This window comes from Myxocyprinus asiaticus, chromosome 39, assembly GCF_019703515.2.
Source record: "Myxocyprinus asiaticus isolate MX2 ecotype Aquarium Trade chromosome 39, UBuf_Myxa_2, whole genome shotgun sequence".
NCBI lineage: Eukaryota > Metazoa > Chordata > Actinopteri > Cypriniformes > Catostomidae > Myxocyprinus > Myxocyprinus asiaticus.
The window spans coordinates 30014597-30032368 of NC_059382.1; the positions used below are offsets into that span (position 1 = coordinate 30014597).

Genomic DNA, 17772 nt, shown 5'->3' on the forward strand with positions numbered 1-17772 from the left:
TTGCATTTAATACATGGATGATCTAAATAGGTTGTTATTTCTAAAAGACTTTGACATTAGCCTTAAATGTTTAAAATATGTTAAATACTATTTAATGCTATTATTATTATTATTTAAAATAATACTATTTTAATTACATATTTTATTGTATAAAACTATAAATAATTGTATTATTAATAATAATAGATTGAATTATTGAAAAAATATTAAATTAGTAACATTATTCAATAATATTTGATAATGTTTTATTATTATTAATAACAATAATGTTTAAATATTTTCAAAATATTTCTATATTTTAACATCAAAATGACAATGAACCTTTATTTTATGATTAGCCTTCATTTTTTAAACCTTAAATGTTATTAATATGTATTACTATTTTAATTTCATTATTAATAGTGTTCTACTACTACTACTACTACTACTAATAAATAATTATAATAAATAATGTTTAACTATTTAAAAAATATTTTATATATTAAATATCAAAATGACAAAGCAGCAGAAGTGTAAAGTGGCTGAATCACATCTGTTTGGCTAAACACCCATGTGTACTGAAAAAAATGTCAGCCAAAAATGGTGCTTCATATGGTAACATCTAAGTTAATTGGTTTTATTCACGTCAAAAATATCATTTAACTTATTTGCATCAACACATCAGGTTACAACACTAAAACAAATTTTAAGATTTAGATCAGGTTGAAATAGCTCCTTAAGGTAACATTTGCATTTTACCACTTTTTACAGTGTGGCACTGTAAAATATGAAGTGCTTTAAAAAATAAAAATAAAAAATACATAGATGTACAATACAGTAAATAGTCATTCAGCTTTCACAGTTGTTTAGATACATGTACTGAGACCTCATTAAAAGGTATCTAGGCTCAGTAACTGTATGCGGGAGCTTTGGGTCCCTGTTGGTCAAGTGTCACATGCAGCCAAGAGCCTCCCACCATAGAGACAGGCTTTGTTTAAATGTCGTTAACTCAACATGGAAAACATGGGGCCACCCAACAACACTAGATGCCACTTCACATGCTTTTTTTCCAAATTTTTGGCCTTTATATAAAAATGACAACAGCCATCTCATATACTGTGTGAAGTACAGCATACTGCAGTTTCATGAATTCTACACAAAATGTCAGTAGAGAAGTATTTCAAGTGATAAATAAAACAGGCATTCAGCAGGTCAGCTTTACTGTGCAGAATCACATACTGTATGTCACATATGGGAAATGAATATTTCCCCTAAAAGTTAATCATTTACTCACTCTTATGCCATCCCAGATGTGAATTTTTTTTTTTCTGCAGAACACAAATGATGATTTTTAAAAGAATATTTCAGCTCTGTAGGTCCATACAATATAAGTGAATGGTGACCGGAACTCAGAAGGTCCAAAAAGGACATAAATGCAGCATAAAAGTAATCCATATGACTCCAGTGGTAAAATCCATGTATTCAGAAGCAATATGATAGGTGTGGGTGAGGAACAGATCAATATTTAAGTTTTTATTTTTAGTTTAAATCTACACTTTCACTTTCACATTCAGCAACCTACTGGTTGGGGCTGGTCAAAGGTGGAGATTTATAGTAAAAAAGGACTTCAATTTGATCTGTTTCTCACCCACACCTATCATATCGCTACTAAAGACATGGATTTAATCACTGGAGTCATATGGATTATTTTATGCAGGCTTTATGTGCTTTTTGGACCTTCTGAGTTCTGGTCACCATTCACTTGCATTAAATGGACCTACAGAGCTGAGATATATTTCTTAAAATCTTAATTTGTGTTCTGCAGAAGACAGAAAGTCATACACATCTGGGATGACATGAGGGTGAGTAAATGAGGAGAGAATTTTCATTGTGGGGTGAATTATTCCTTTAATGTTCTATAATCACTCACCCTCTTGTTGTTTCATACCCTTTGAAAGACTTTCCTATGTGGAACACAAAAGGAGATTGTTCAGTGAATACCACTGCACATATTTTTAATATGATGGCAGTGAAACAACCTGAAAGGTAAGCAAGTTTTCAGTGAAAATGTTGACATCTGTTCATGAGCACTATGAAAAAAGTCATTTCAGAATTTGTATGGTTTAGCATTAAAACAACACAAGTTCTCGCATGCGAGCCACTCTGAACAAGCTTCTCTCATAGCACTTATGAATGTGAAATGGACGTCAAGATTTTCACTTAAATTTCAGGTTGTTTGTTCAAATTTGTTGCAGTATGATTCACAAATAACATGGACTTCTTTAATGATACTTTGGGTGTTTTTTAAGCTTTAAAATGAGTCATTATCGACTGCAATGTAATTGTACTCCCTCTCTCAAATATAAGATATTTCAGTTGCATCATACAGACAAATAAAACACATATAAATGAAAAATACTGGGGTGGATAAAGTGAAGTCCAAGAGGCATGTTGTCCGTGCCTCCTGAAAACACAACACAGCATTACGTCACAGTGCCAGTATGGTGAAAAGACAGTAGAAACTACAGGAGGTGGAGTCAGCGAACAAACTGCTGCATCATCATCTTGCGACTGAGTTCATAAGCCAGAAAGAGTGCTCCATTGGCGGGAAATGTTCAAATCATAGTGGGGGTCAAACCGGAATACAAAGGCCACAATCCTGCAAACGAGCAGAATTCAACATACTTCACCCCCCAAATGTATAACTTTATCCCATTCTATAAAAATGTTATCCAGTCTTAGAAAATGCTAATGTAGAAGAAACAATTCCCAGGGGCCATTTTCAGGAAACTGGGTCATGTGCATGCTATGCGTGCCCCCGTGACTTACTACTAATATAATTAACAGGATCCAGAACATATGACACTTATTTAATAGATTTGACTCTGGTTAGTACATAATGTAAAAGCACTTTTAAAATTAAATGTTGTGTATTGAACATCAGCCAATTTGTAAGTCAGTCCAAACACGCATGACTTATGCGGAACCATGGCCAGGTCTAAAGGGGGGCTAGGGGGGCACTGCCCCCTTAGATTTGCCTTGAGCAACATCTGTTTAATGATACTGAAAAATTGTAATAACCATTTAAATAAAAACAGACCTAAGACCATTTAAAAAATGCCATCGTGTGGTGCCCCCTTGGATGTGGTGCCAGACATGTTAACAAGTCCCTGCGGTACAGTCCAAGTCAATTCTCAAGTCTCTCAAGGTCAAGTCTAAGACAAGTCTCAAGTCTTTGGTCACAAGTCCATGTCAAGTCTTAGTTATTTTTTTTGGCAATAGTTCTTTATCTGCAGCTGATGAGTTTGATAAACCCTGTATGCTTATACAATTTTGAAATATTAAAACTGATTACTTCTAGGGATTGTCTTGTTCATTTATTCAAACTTGTCTAATAAATTACATAAGCTTTTACTTTAATCATGTTTTTATACAGTAAACAATCAATAAATTATTATTATCAAATTTGCATAGTATTTCATAGCTACATTTGCTCTGGGGAATTCAGCGAACCTGCAGACAGTGGACAACAACTGCATTATTGACTTTTAACGTTTATCATTTAAAACAAGACTTAAACCATCATTGGGATAACATCTATGAAAACCTCATATGCATGACAACTGCATACATTTTATAAGTAGGTTTGGGATGATATGGTTATCTCACGATGCGGTTCGATATACAATATGATCTCGATTCGATATAATAACACTTACATGACAAAGTTTGGGGGATTTTTCTAACAATGTTTGAGCAAAATGCGCATAACAATTTCTCATCAAAATAAGGTTCTTTAATACACAATAGAAGTGCTCGAAGTTTAAATAATAAGAGTTTTTCATAAACCTTTCTATAAAAAAGATCACAAACAAATAAGCCATAAAAATAGTAGGCTATTCAGGCTGATCAGATGCAGAACAAGCAATAGAACTGAACGAAAACTGTCCTGAAAAAGTATATGAAAGTGTAGGCTATAATTAATTTTGTAATAATATTTTTGTAATCATTATTATAATCACATTTATTTAAAAAAAACAAAAAAAACAAAAAAAATATATATATATATATATATATATATATATGAGCTGATATGTGGTGTCACTGTTTGAAATAATGCGTACAATTTACAAGAAATAGCAGTAAGTTTACATTAATTTGTGTAACAAGCGCCAAAATTGTACTGTCAGTTTAAGAGTTTAACGTGTGTCTCACAGACTCCTAGAGACTTATATCTCTGCAGAACAAAAATGGGCTTTTCCCAATCAGTGGGCATTTTCAAACCATTGAGATTCCCTACTTTCATTGGATAGTTTAGAAACGCCCATCCCGGTTCGAAAACACCCACAGATTTGAAAACACCCATTACTGTTCTGTAGAGACCTATACTTGGACTCGTACAGGTGTTGCGGTTCATTCATTAACGAAAGAGAAGTCTCTCTGGGGTTTTTTTTTTTTTTATCGCATCTGTGCTATGTGATTAAAATTAATATTTATTTTTACTTTAAAGAACAGAAAGGATATTAAAAGACACATTATTCATTGAAAGTGGAGAGCGTGGATCTCATCTTTGATGGACACACATTACAAGGAAGAAATGGTCCGTTGTCATTTCAAGCACTTTTAAACCAACAAGGCGATTTACCAGGTATTCCAGTCCTTAAATTTCTAAAAGCTAAATTCAAGCACTTCAAGGACCTTGTGTAAACCTTGTAAACAGTGTAGAAAAAAACACAGTAGGGGTAAAAAATCAAGCGATAGAGCGATTATAATATTTGACGGGTCATTTTGTTTATGAACACATTGACAGAAAAACATTTGTTATCAGAGCATGAAAAGACTGACTCACCTTTTCTGGGTGAGTTTTCAAATGTCTTGAAGTTCGATGTAGTTCTGCTAGCATCTTTGTTCATCCCACATGTTTTAGCTTACATACAGTACAGCATTCCATTTATTGCTGTTATCAAGGACGGATTAACCACTGGGCGACTGGGCCGTTGCCCAGGGGTCTCTAAATCCAAAGGGCCCCGAGCTCTAAATAACGTATTTATTTTGAGATATCAATTATAAATCCATGTAAATGTGAAATACCATTTGTTTGGCCGAAAGCATGCTGGACTACAGCAGCGCGAGCACAGGCACTCGAGTGTGCGCTCAAGGAATCTGCATCTCACAGGTGCAGTGTGTTTATTTGAAGGATTGAAAGAAGCGCTGAAACTTTGCCAGGTGGAAAACAATCTGGAATCATGTGTAACAGTCACATTAAGTCGTCTTTGCAACCTGAATTTATCAGAATTTCGATGTGTGACACCAGCGCTGATGCAGCGCAACAAATTATGAAACAGAACACATGTGTCTCGAGATGCGTTTAGAAATATTAAAGTTCTTTTAAACTTAATGCAGTGTCTAAAAAAATGAGACAGTCCTGAGTTGTGGTGCGGCGCAACTATCGAAGATGTCTGTCCAGTGCGTGTTTACATAGAAAAACATTTAAAAACAGCATAGACGCAGGTGTGAACAGCCCATAACTCGCCCTATAGCCTACTTGAAAAACTAACCTGAACCTGGCCCAAAATCTGAAGGTTTGTCAGGTACCGTCAGACTCAGATCGGGTTGAAGACCTCTAAACACGTGCAGAATAACCGAGTAGTGATTTTGGTATTTGAATACCGTTGCACATCCCTATTAACAATGCATGATTTTGGATCGGATCCAGCCTGATCTCACAGTGAAATCGGAAAGAGTAGACCGACTTTTCTTTCATCAAAATCGGTATACGTTGACCAAAATTTCAAAATATTGCCCCCAGTTGCCAAAGCGGTAAGTGATGTAGGGCATATAGGCACGTATGAGCTCCATTTATGTCCAGGAGAGGTCGCCAAATGCTAGTAGTGAAGCAAGTTGTTTTCAGCTTTACAGGATGTTATACAATGAAGAGAAAAGCAAATATTTATAGATTCTATCCCCCAACCCAAACCCAAACCTTACCTTAACCATTAGGGGAGTAAAAAAGTAATGCTAGAGGGAAAAGTGAAACCTCTGAATCATGCACGTCATTGATTATTCAAACATGGTTACTGCCTGGCTTTGAACCCTAATCTCCCAAGCAGCTGATGCAACACGCTGCCAATCGCATCAGGTAGAAAGGTGAACACACTGAAACCACTGCAAACATGTCTGATAAGAATGCTGCATGTCAGAGCGTCGGCATACAGTCGCCGATCCTAGGGTACCGAAATTATCGGAAACATCATGCAAACTTCACGTGTGATCATGTTGATCAGATCATAATTAAAAAGTGCATATAATTGGCCATGTCAGACATTGGTACAAACTATTCTTCAATCTATTTTAAAAATCCATCCAAATCTGCCAAGAGTCCTGTAGCTTATAAAGGTGTGCCACCACGGTGTGCCGGCCCATTGGTCTCTCACTTCTTAATCCATCCTTGGCTATTATATTGAAGATTTTTAATCCAAACATTATGATAAAGGGCATTTAGATGATGCCATCCTATCGAAGTGAAGATTTCAATTAACAAATGAACCGTTCTACTGTGTCAGTTCTTTTGAATCAGCCATACCTACTACGAGAAAGAACCGATCTGCGAGAATGAGTCAGACAGCTCTTACAGGGAAAGCACCTCTTCACTCCCGGACATTTTTCCTGTTCAAGGGATATGTTTAAAAAATTGCATTTAAACTTGCAATTGACTTGTGTTTTTCACGAGCCTCTGATCTCAAGTCCAAGTCATGTCTCAAGTCAATTGTTTACGAGTCCGAGTAGAGTCACATGTCTTTTTTTTTTTTTTTTTTTTGCGACTTAAGTGCGACTCGAGTCCGAGTCGCAGACTCAAGGTTCCATGTCTGTGTGGTGCTCCTGGGCACGTGCCCAATTGCCCACATGGTTAATCCGGCCTTGACTTTAAAGTTTAAAAGGACCCACAATTATCATAAAAGTAGTCCATGTGACTTGTGTGTCATATTCCAAGTCTTCTGAAGATAAACGATAGGTTTTGATGAGAAACAATCCGAAATAATTTTTTGGTGAAAATCTTGAAATCTGTGGAGTGTTCATGAGTGCTATGAAAGAAGCTCTGACGTACCAGGATATTCCTTTAAATTTCTCCTTTTGTGTTCCGCATCAGAAAGAAAGTGATACGGGTTTGGAACGACATAAGGGTGAGTTCATTATGACAGAATTTTCATTTCTGGGTGAATTATTCCTTGAAAATGAATTTGCTTTAATTGAAATTGAAAAAAAAAAAGATCCTTCTTTCATGAAAATACGTGTATAGTACCATACAATTAATGCATTGAATTTGGGTCTGTTCTTCACAGAAAGCAGTCTGAAGGTTTGGATTATGGCTAACAAATGCATGCATTAAATTTGTTATTGTTTTATGGTGCTTTTTGTGGTTTATTTTGTTTTTTGGCATATTCTGAAAAATCCTTTTGTGTCCCATGGCAAACAAAAATACAATTAAATGCTTAATAAATGATTAAACGATTGCAGAGTTTTTATTCATTTTAACATTTTAAAGTTTTGTCTTGGTTAAAGTGATGTAATCCTCTAAAATGTTGTATAGGGCAGCAGAAATCACACAGAACTGAATGAAACCATTAAAATGTCATATTATAATGTCAACTGTTTTAAATAAATGTGATGGCATTTAACTAATCTAATTGATTAGAAATTAAATGTAGTTAACTGATTAAATCTATGAATTATTCAATATTAATCAATTCAAACAGAACACGTAAACATTTGTACGTTTCTATAGGTGTTAATACGTAAAATAATGACGTTTAGATGCTGTCAATACGCCAATACTGGTCGTTTCAGTGTCTATGCAAACGCAAGAGAATGTACGTTTGCTAGAACCAAACTTTACGTACAGTAAGAATACATACAAATTCTCATGAGATCACATTGGAAACCCCCATTTAACACCATCTTCACTAAATTTAAAACACTTAAGTTATGCATTTATTTTTGGGATTATATATTTACTCGATTTACTCCATTCATGTTTCTATAAAATTAATTTTGTGTTATCTTCACTTCAATAAAAACTTCAATTTCAGTAAATTGAAAGATTGTCAAAACATCAAAACGTCAAGCATTGGGGGTCTCTGGTGACATCTGCTGGATTAAAAATAACAATTACATCAAATGACAACAATGACCAGTAGATGGCTACAGTGTTCCATTAATTAGCTGATCTCTATAAGCCAATGTTATAATAAACTTTTTTTGTTTTCCATAAAACCAGGTAGTTCCATGTTGCAACATAATAATTATGTGGTATTCCATGACAAACCTGAGTACCCAGTAAATATAATGGTATATGAATATGGTAATCATTCAACACCATGGTATAAATAAAAGTACTATGGTATTACCATCTGATCTGATACCATCACTGCACCATAGTACCACTAATTGTTTTTTTGTAAGGGGTATCATGAAAGAACATGTGTTGATTGTAAACAAGCAATGTTTGTGTAGTCAAAAGACATGCTCTGAGCATGAAGGCTGTGGATCGCATGTCCATAAGGACTGAATTGCATCACACATATTGAGTTTACTAGTGAAACATAAGCCCATCAGAATTACTCCATGACGGGGCCGAGAGGCGTGTTCATTTTCAACAGTTCAACACAGATATTGTAAATAACATTAACAGCCCACATGTTTAAATACAGTTTCACAACATTGCCATGTCAGCACATAATACAAACAACAACACTGTATCGCAGTCATTCTGATGTGTGTATGTGCACTAATAAAAAAGTACTATGGTATTACCATGGTTTGTAGGAACAAGGTACAATGGTATGATTTTTGGACATTCTTTGAAGTACCTTGGAGTATCATCCCTTACAAATAAAAAAAAAACCTATGTTATTGCCAGATACTGTATACCATCATAGTTTTTTGGACACTTACATAACGATAATGTAAGAGTCAAATATATTATGATATATTTATATTTGTATGCTAAGTGAATATTTCTGAATTTATGTTAAATAGGTAATTGATTTAAATTGTATTTATGTAATGGATTACATGGTAGTTTGGAAAGGACTTTATTTTGATTGATGGTACTGTTCTTGGAGAGACCAAATGTAACATAATATCACCTTGGGTTTTGGGCATGTTATGGTGACAGTGATGGTATCATAAGGGAATACCTTGGTACTGAAATTCATGTGCCTTGGTATTAACATGGTTTCTAAGTACTGTACTTCCAATAATAAAATGGTACTACTATGGTACATTTAAAAAAAATAATTAAAAAAACATGTTAGTACCATGGTAGTTTGTGGTCCTTTTTGTATGTGTGACCATATGACTGTGTTACCATAGTAATATCCATGGCATGTACAGTATTTACATGGTACTTTAAAGTACTTAAATACCATGGTATTACTATAGTACATGTCCAAACAACATGGTATTACCATAAAAATATACCATAGATAAACCATAATAATGTCATAGCAAGATGGTAATACTCTTAAATGCCATAGAATGCCATTTAAATACCATGGTAAATGGTAATCAAAGAGTACCATATATCAAAGCATACTATTATCATACAGGTACATATCTAAAACTAAAAACATTATACCATGGTACTTTCTTGTTGATGATGTAAATACTATGGCACCAATTACTCAGTACCAAGGTATATATCAAAGTACCATGGTATTACCATCTAATACCATCAATGAACCATGGTATTTACATTGTGCTCCAAGATACTACCAAGAATGCCATTGTACTCCTATGGTACGTCCAAAACATGTAAGTATCATGATACTCTTTGTTACTTTTTGCATGTGTTATTACCATATTTATATACCATGGTATTTGCATGGTACTGTACTTCAAAGTACTTCAAAGAACACCATGGTTTTTAACATGGAACATGTCAATATATATATATATATATATATATATATATATATATATATATATATATATATATATATGCAGCTCTGTATGGCGCAAGGTGATAGGTTCTTTGAGCTTGTTTTCTGTTAGCCAATCAGCTTGCTCACATGTGGCATGTTAAGCCAATCTGCTCGCATGGTGTAAGCTGATTGGTCCTTTGATATGTAATTGGGTAGCCAATCAACTTGTGTCGCTCTCTTTGTCTTACATTGAAGTTGCTTAGTTTTCCAGACAAGCCGGTTTCACTGCAGCATTTTTTTTCTCTGAAACCCAGCTCCACTTGTCAAGATCTTCTACAGGGGGATTGCTTGTAATGTCTATTTGTGCAGCAGCATGTCCTATATGCTCAATGCAGCGTGTCTTGTGTTTTTTTAGAATTTTGGAGCAGCAGCATCATGTCCACATGCTCAACTCAGTATGTCTGTGTATGTTCTAGCAGTAGCCAGTCTGTACTTTTCTGCAGCAGCAGCAGCAGATCTAGTCCACCAAGACCAATATCCAATATATGTCATACCCGCATTAACATGCTAAATCTTTCAGAGAGTTGTCATGTCTGAAATATCAGTAATCTGCAAAAATCAGTGCTTATACTTTTTATTATTATTATTATTCCTCCATTCCTCTGTGGCCAAAATCCTTCATCTGGTGAAAAATAGGCTGCAAAAAGCTTAATTTGGTGAATATTTTCATTTTGAGCATTGTAACGAAGCCAAGACTCTGCTACTATCACTTTTTATGGACTAATTCACGAGTACTAAAGCAAAATGTTATAAAATAATGATACTTGACACAATCTGACTGTTGACAAGAGATCACTGATGATCTAATATTGATGAATGATGACCTACTGTATATTAATTACTACTCACACAGTATTAGTCCATATGACAGTGTTTACTTCATTGTAATTCTATTGTAATACATTGTAGATGATTTTGTGATAATTTTGTTGTCTTTGTATGAGCTGGAAATGCGGACATTTCAAAATGAGAGTCCCCAATATATTTTGGCCTTCTTTTATAATTAAAAGTCCCACCTTATGCACCATTTTGGACTCTTGCAACCTCTATAACTATGCCCACCACAGTAAGGATTTTTTTTTGTTTTTTGTTTTTATAACATTCAATAAAATGATTTTAAAAACTATCGGCCGATTAATCAGTTATCTGCCTTTTTGGCCACCTGTATTATCGGTATCGGCAAAATCCACACACGGTCGGCCTCTAATTTCAGTACCATGGTATATGAATATGGTAATCAAACAGTAACATACATCAAAGTATAGAGAGACATTTTTTTATCATGTACCATCACTGTATCACTGTCAGACTACTTATAACACAGTTTTCTGTAATGGTTGGTAACTTACCTGATTTCTGTGTCTCGGTCAATTCCCGAAACAAAGCGCACTAAATTCTAGCAGAAGCCGTAGCTCATGAAGAGGACTCCATTTTCTGTGATGTTTGCTATGAGGGCTGGTGTGGTGCCCTGATAGAGCCCACATAGTCCAACATGTTTGTAGATGGAGATGAAGCAGTGGGTGAAGTCTCTGTATATGCCGGGAAAGGTCTGCATCTTCAATTTGGCTGTGTCAAAGGGCTGACCGCTTAACACACAGGCAGTCTCACATTACACAGACAGAAGTTGAACAATGCAGACTAGAATGCACTACATTACAGATACAGCAGGAATAGGACATTACGGATTCAATCAGTTAAAGGTGTTTACATATGTACAGTGGCCTTAAAAAAGTACAGTTGAAGTCAGAAGTTTACATAGACTTAGGTAGAAGTCATTAAAAATTCATTTTTAACCACTCCACAGATTTAATATTAACAATCTATAGTTTTGGCGTTAAGTCGTTTAGGACATCTACTTTGTGCATGACATGAGTAATTTTTCCAACAATTGTTTACAGACAGATTGTTTCACTTTTAATTGACTATATCACAATTCCAGTGGGTCAGAAGTTTAGATATTTAGTCAATTAGCTTCTGATAGGAGGTGTACTGAATTGGAGGTATACCTGTGGATTTATTTTAAAGCCTACCTACAAACTCAGTGCCTCTTTGCTTGACATCATGAGAAAAATCAAAAGAAATCAGCCAAGACCTCAGAAAAAAATTGTGGACCTCCACAAGTCTGGTTCATTCTTGGGAGCAATTTCCAAATGCCTGAAGGTACCACATTCATCTGTACAAACAATAGTATGCAAGTATATACACCATGGAACCACGCAGCCATCATACCTCATTCTGTCTCCTAGAGATGAACGCAGTTTGGTGCGAAAAGTGCGAATCAATACCAGAACAACAGCAAAGGACCTTGCGAAGATGCTGGAGGAAACAGGTAGACAAGTATCTATAGCCACAGTAAAAGGTGAGTCCTATATTGACATAACCTGAAAGGCTGCTCAGCAAGGAAGAAGCCACTGCTTCAAAACCAGACTACAGATTGCAAGTGCACATGGGAACAAAGATCTAACTTTTGGGAGAAATGGCCTCTGGTCTAATGAAACAAAAATTTAACTGTTTGGCCACAGTGACCATTGTTATGTTTGGAGGAAAAAGGGGAAGACTTGCAAGCCGAGGAACACCATCCCAAACGTGAAGCATGGGGGTGGCAGCATCATGCTGTGGGGGTGCTTTGCTGCAGGAGGGACTGGTGCGCTTCACATAATAGATGGCATCATGAGTAAGGAAAATTATGTGGATATATTGAAGCAACATCTCAAGACATCAGCCAGGAAGTTAAAGCTCGGTTGCAAATGGGGCTTCCAAATGGACAATGACCCCAAGCATACATCCAAAGTTGTTGTAAAATGGCTAAAGGACAACAAAGTCAAGGTATTGGAGTGGCCATCACAAAGCCCTGACCTCAATCCGATAGACAATTTGTGGGCAGAACTGACAAAGCATGTGAAAGCAAGAAGGCCTACAAATCTGACTCAGTTACACCAGTTCTGTCTGGAGGAATGGGCCAAAATTCCAGCAACTTATGGTGAGAAGCTTGTGGAAGGCTACCCAAAATGTTTGACCCAAGTTAAACAACTTAAAGGCAATGCTAACAAATACTATCAAAGTGTATGTAAACTTCCGACCCACTGGGAATATGTAATAAATAAAAACTGAAATAAATCATTCTCTCAACTATTATTCTGACGTTTCACATTCTTAAAATAAAGTAGTGATCCTAAATGACCTAAGACAGGGAAAGTTTTCTATGATTAAATGTCAGGAATTGTGAAAAACTGAGTTTAAATATATTTGGTTAAGGTGTATGTAAACTTCTGACTTCAACTGCATTAGGGCTTAAGTCACACTTAAAAATGTATAAATGTTGTTGCATTAGATAACAAAATATCAAACCATCTGGCTTAAACATGGGGGGTGGGGGAATAAGTGAATTTTAGTGGATGTATGACATCTGCAAATAAGTGATTTTTAGTGGATGTATGACATCTGTTCCCCTCAAGTTTACACAGATGTCATTGCAGAGTAAATACAGGTGTAGATCATGAACTATGAACATTTTCCAATAACTTTACATATGACAATTAGAAAGTGTCCAAATGCTTCATTTGGAACTGAATATATTGGTTTTTGTTTAAGTCTTTTTATTTTTGATTTTATGTTTTGCTTAAAAAGTGTGCTTGTGCTACATTCCTGTGAAATAAATGTAGTTATAGTACTTAATGCAATGGCATTCAAAAATGTTCAAAAAATATGTGTTTTTAAGCAACTGATTTTGAACAAAGTTCTCATTCGTCATGAATTTGTGTACCACCAAGTTATGCAAAACAGTTGGCAAATTAACAGCATGTGTGGAAGACTACCGGAATGTCAAAATGATGTAAATTGGGATTTTGCAATGTAAATAAGTAACTTTTCTGCCCCATGGCATGGGAATTTTATTTTTAAATGTTTCCCAGGGCAAGAACATCTACATCTGGATCTAATATGTTTTGTATAATTTGCAACATCTGAAATTCTTTCAGTTTTATTACAGACACATGAAATGAGCAATGCAAGGCTGTTTGGATTTGGCTTGAGTGACCGGATGCGGAGCCATGCTTAATTACTTCTATATTGCATCACTTCCTGTAAACTGCAGAAGAATTTTTATTTATTTTTTTTTTTTACTCATCCTCTCAAATTAAGATACACATTAAAGAAATATTCCAGGTTCAATTTAAACAACTTTACAGCTTAATTCTTCTATTAATATATAAGTTTTAGAAAAATTGCTTTTTATAAAATTATAAGGTTCACATTTCTTCATTCCTAAAAAATTGGCCACATTCACTTCCATTGTATGTGCCTCACTGAAACCTCGATTTTTGCTTTTTTTTTTTTAAAGAAAAGGAGGGATGAGTCGAAATCAACATTATGCCACAAATGTTGTCGATTGAGCTTAACTTGTATTGAACCTGGAATATTCCTTTAATCCTCTGTTCTCACTCTCAAAAATATAAACATCAATATACAGTTGTGTTCAAAAGTTTGCATACACTTGGAGAATTGGTAATATATGTACCATTTTTAAAGAAGACATGAGTGAGCAGGCAAAACACATTTCTTTTATTTCTTATGGGATTCATATTCAACTGAAGGTTATAACAGAATGGCACAATCATAAAACAAAACAAGGCAACAATGAAAAAAATGAAATGACCCCTGTTCAAAAGTCTGCGTACCCTTAGTTCTTAATACTGTGTATTGCCCCCTTTAGCATCAATGACAGCATGCAGTCTTTTGTAATAGTTGTCTATGAGGCCCCAAATTCTTGCAGGTGGTATACCTGCCCATTCGTTCTGGCAAAATGCTTCCAGGTCATGTAAAGTCTTTGGTCGTCTTGCATGAACCGCACATTTGAGATCTCCCCAGAGTGGCTCGATGATATTAAGGTCAGGAGACTGTGATGGCCACTCCAGAACCTTCACCTTTTTCTGATGTAACCACTGGAGGGTCAACTTGGCCTTGTGCTTAGGGTCATTGTCATGCTGGAAAGTCCAAGAGCGTCCCATGCACAGCTTTCGTGCAGAAGAATGCAAATTGTCTGCCAGTATTTTCTGATAACATGCTGATTTCAATTTGCCATCAATTTTCACAAGATTCCCTGTGCCTTTAGAGCTCACACACCCCCAAAACATCAGTGAGCCACCACCATGCTTCACAGTGGGGATGGTATTCTTTTCACTATAGGCCTTGTTGACCCCTCTCCAAACATAGCGCTTATGGCTGTGACCATTAAGCTCTATTTTGGCCTCGTCACTCCAAATTACAGTGTGCCAGAAGCTGTGAGGCATGTCAAGGTGTTGTTGGGCATATTGTAACCGGGCTTTTTTGTGGCATTGGCACAGTAAAGGCTTCTTCCTGGCAACTCGACTACGCAGCTCATTTTTGTTCAAGTATCATCATATTGTGCTCCTTGAAACAACCACACCATTTTTTTCCAGAGCAGCCTGTATTTCTCCTGAGGTTACCTGTGGGTTTTTCTTTGTATTCCGAACAATTCTTCTGGCAGTTGTGGCTGAAATCTTTCTTGGTCTACTTGACCTTGTCTTGGTATCAAGAGATCCCCGAATTTTCCACTTCTTAATAAGTGATTGAACAGTACTGACTGGCATTTTCAAGGCTTTGGATATCTTTTTATATCCTTTTCCATCTTTATAAAGTTCCATTACCTTGTTACGCAGGTCTTTTGACAGTTCTTTTCTGCTCCCCATGGCTCAGTATCTAGCCTGCTCAGTGCATCCACATGAGAGCTAACAAACTCACTGACTATTTATTCACAGACACTAATTTTAAATTAAAAAGCCACAGGTGTGGGAAATTAACCTTTAATTACCATTTAAACGTGTGTGTCACCTTGTGTGTCTGTAACAAGGCCAAACATTCAAGGGTATGTAAACTTTTGATCAGGGCCATTTGGGTGATTTCTGTTATCATTATGATTTAAAAAGGAGCCAAACAACTATGTGATAATAAATGGCTTCATATGATCACTATCCTTAAATAAAAGACAGTTTTTTTGCATGATCAGTCATATTTTCAAAATCAATGCCAAAATTTCAAAATTTCTGCCAGCACAACTGTAGCAAATAATGCAAAATTGTTACACTTTACTATAAGGTTGAATACATTTACATTAGTTAATGCAAAATAGTTAACATGAACTAAAAATGAAAAATACTTTTACAGCATTTAATTATGTTGTTTAATGTTAATGTCTTTATGTACTAATACATTTTTAATATTATACAAAAGTTGGGTAACACTTTACAATAAGGTTGCATTTGTTAACATTAGTTAACAACATTAGTTAACATGAAATGTCAGTGAACGACACTTATTAAGCATTTATTAATCTTAAGTAAAAACATTTACTAATAATTCTTTTTAAATCAAAAGATGTATTAGTTAACATTTGTTAATGCACTATGAACTAACATGCAATTGTATTTTTATGAACTAACATAAACTAAGATTAATAAATGCTGTAAAAATATATTGTTAATAGTTTGTTCATGATACCTAATGTTAACAAATGGAACCTTATTGTAAAGTGTTACCAAAAGTGGTATATGTTACTAAGTTGTGTTTGTACCTAATTACACTTTATGAACTAAATTGAACGTCAAACAAACAATAGTATATTTACATGTTAGTTAATAGTGCATGAACTTATGTTAAAAAATACATCTTTTGATTTTAAAAATGTATTCATATGTTGAAATTAACATTAACTAAGATTAATAAATGATAGTTCATGTTAACTGATGTTAACTAATGTTAACAAATGCAACATTATTGTAAAGTGTTTCCTTATAATATAAACCAAGATTAATAAATGTATTAACACTTTACAATACGGTTCTATTTGTTACCATAAGTTAGTGTATTAGGTATCATGATCTAACAATGAACAATCTTGGTTAATGTTAATTTATCAAAATACTATTGTCCATTGTTGGTGCATGTTAGTTCATAATGCATTAACTAATGTTGACCTATGCAAGCTTTAATGTTAAACATATATTAGTATATGTAGAAATTAACATCAACCAAGATTAATAAATATTTTAAAAGTACTGTATTGCTCATTGTTGGTTCATGTTTACTGTGGTGTTAACAAAAACAACCTTACTGTAAAGTGCTACCATAAATGGTGTAAAAATATTGTTTATTGCTAGTTCAAATGTTATTTATGTATAGAAACTTACTGTAAAGTGTTATCGAAAAGGCACATATTTTTTAAAGAAAATGCAAAAACATATATAAAAATAGAAAACATAATGCACATGCTCAAATGACACAGTAAAAAAAAGTAACATGACGGTACTATGGTACAGTGATGGTATCAGATGGTAACACATGGTGCTTTTTTGTTGTAGTAGTGATAACATACAAATCTCAAGTGAAATAACAAAAAAAAGGATTTTGATTAGACCATTACCCGACTTCATACTCAACTGGAAAAGTTAAACACAGAACATTACATAAACCGTGAGCTCTCTATTAATAGTAGATGTCCTCTTAATCTGTGATACAGTTTAAGAGACATCCCCCTTGAGCAGTCAATAGTCCCGTTACAAACGTTTGCTTTGAGACCAACACTAACTGTGATCATTTCAACACACTCAGCTGCCCACATTCACATGTCAACATCAACAGAATGTCTTATCAACATTTCAACATGTTCTGCATGATCACAAGAGAGCAGTTATTCTCACACTTACCGACTCCTTCTTGATCTCTGGATAGTTTGACACTAACATTCAAAAAGCCTCCTGTAAAACAAATGCTCTCAATACTGAGGTAGAACATA

At 34.9% G+C, this 17772-nt stretch overlaps 1 protein-coding gene across 2 annotated transcripts in view; it reads right to left on the reverse strand.

Annotated features, from left to right (window-relative positions):
* The window catches only part of LOC127430033 (stomatin-like), a 27664-nt gene extending 9897 nt beyond the window's left edge, over positions 1 to 17767 (reverse strand). The window contains exon 1 of one of the 2 annotated variants that reach the window (XM_051679455.1): positions 17684 to 17767. The gene's annotated coding sequence lies outside the window, so the exon portion shown is untranslated. Of the gene's footprint in view, positions 1 to 11311; positions 11509 to 17683 lie in introns of those variants that run through there. The other variant, XM_051679457.1, reaches the window with a different exon arrangement.
* Positions 17768 to 17772: the final 5 nt, after the last annotated feature.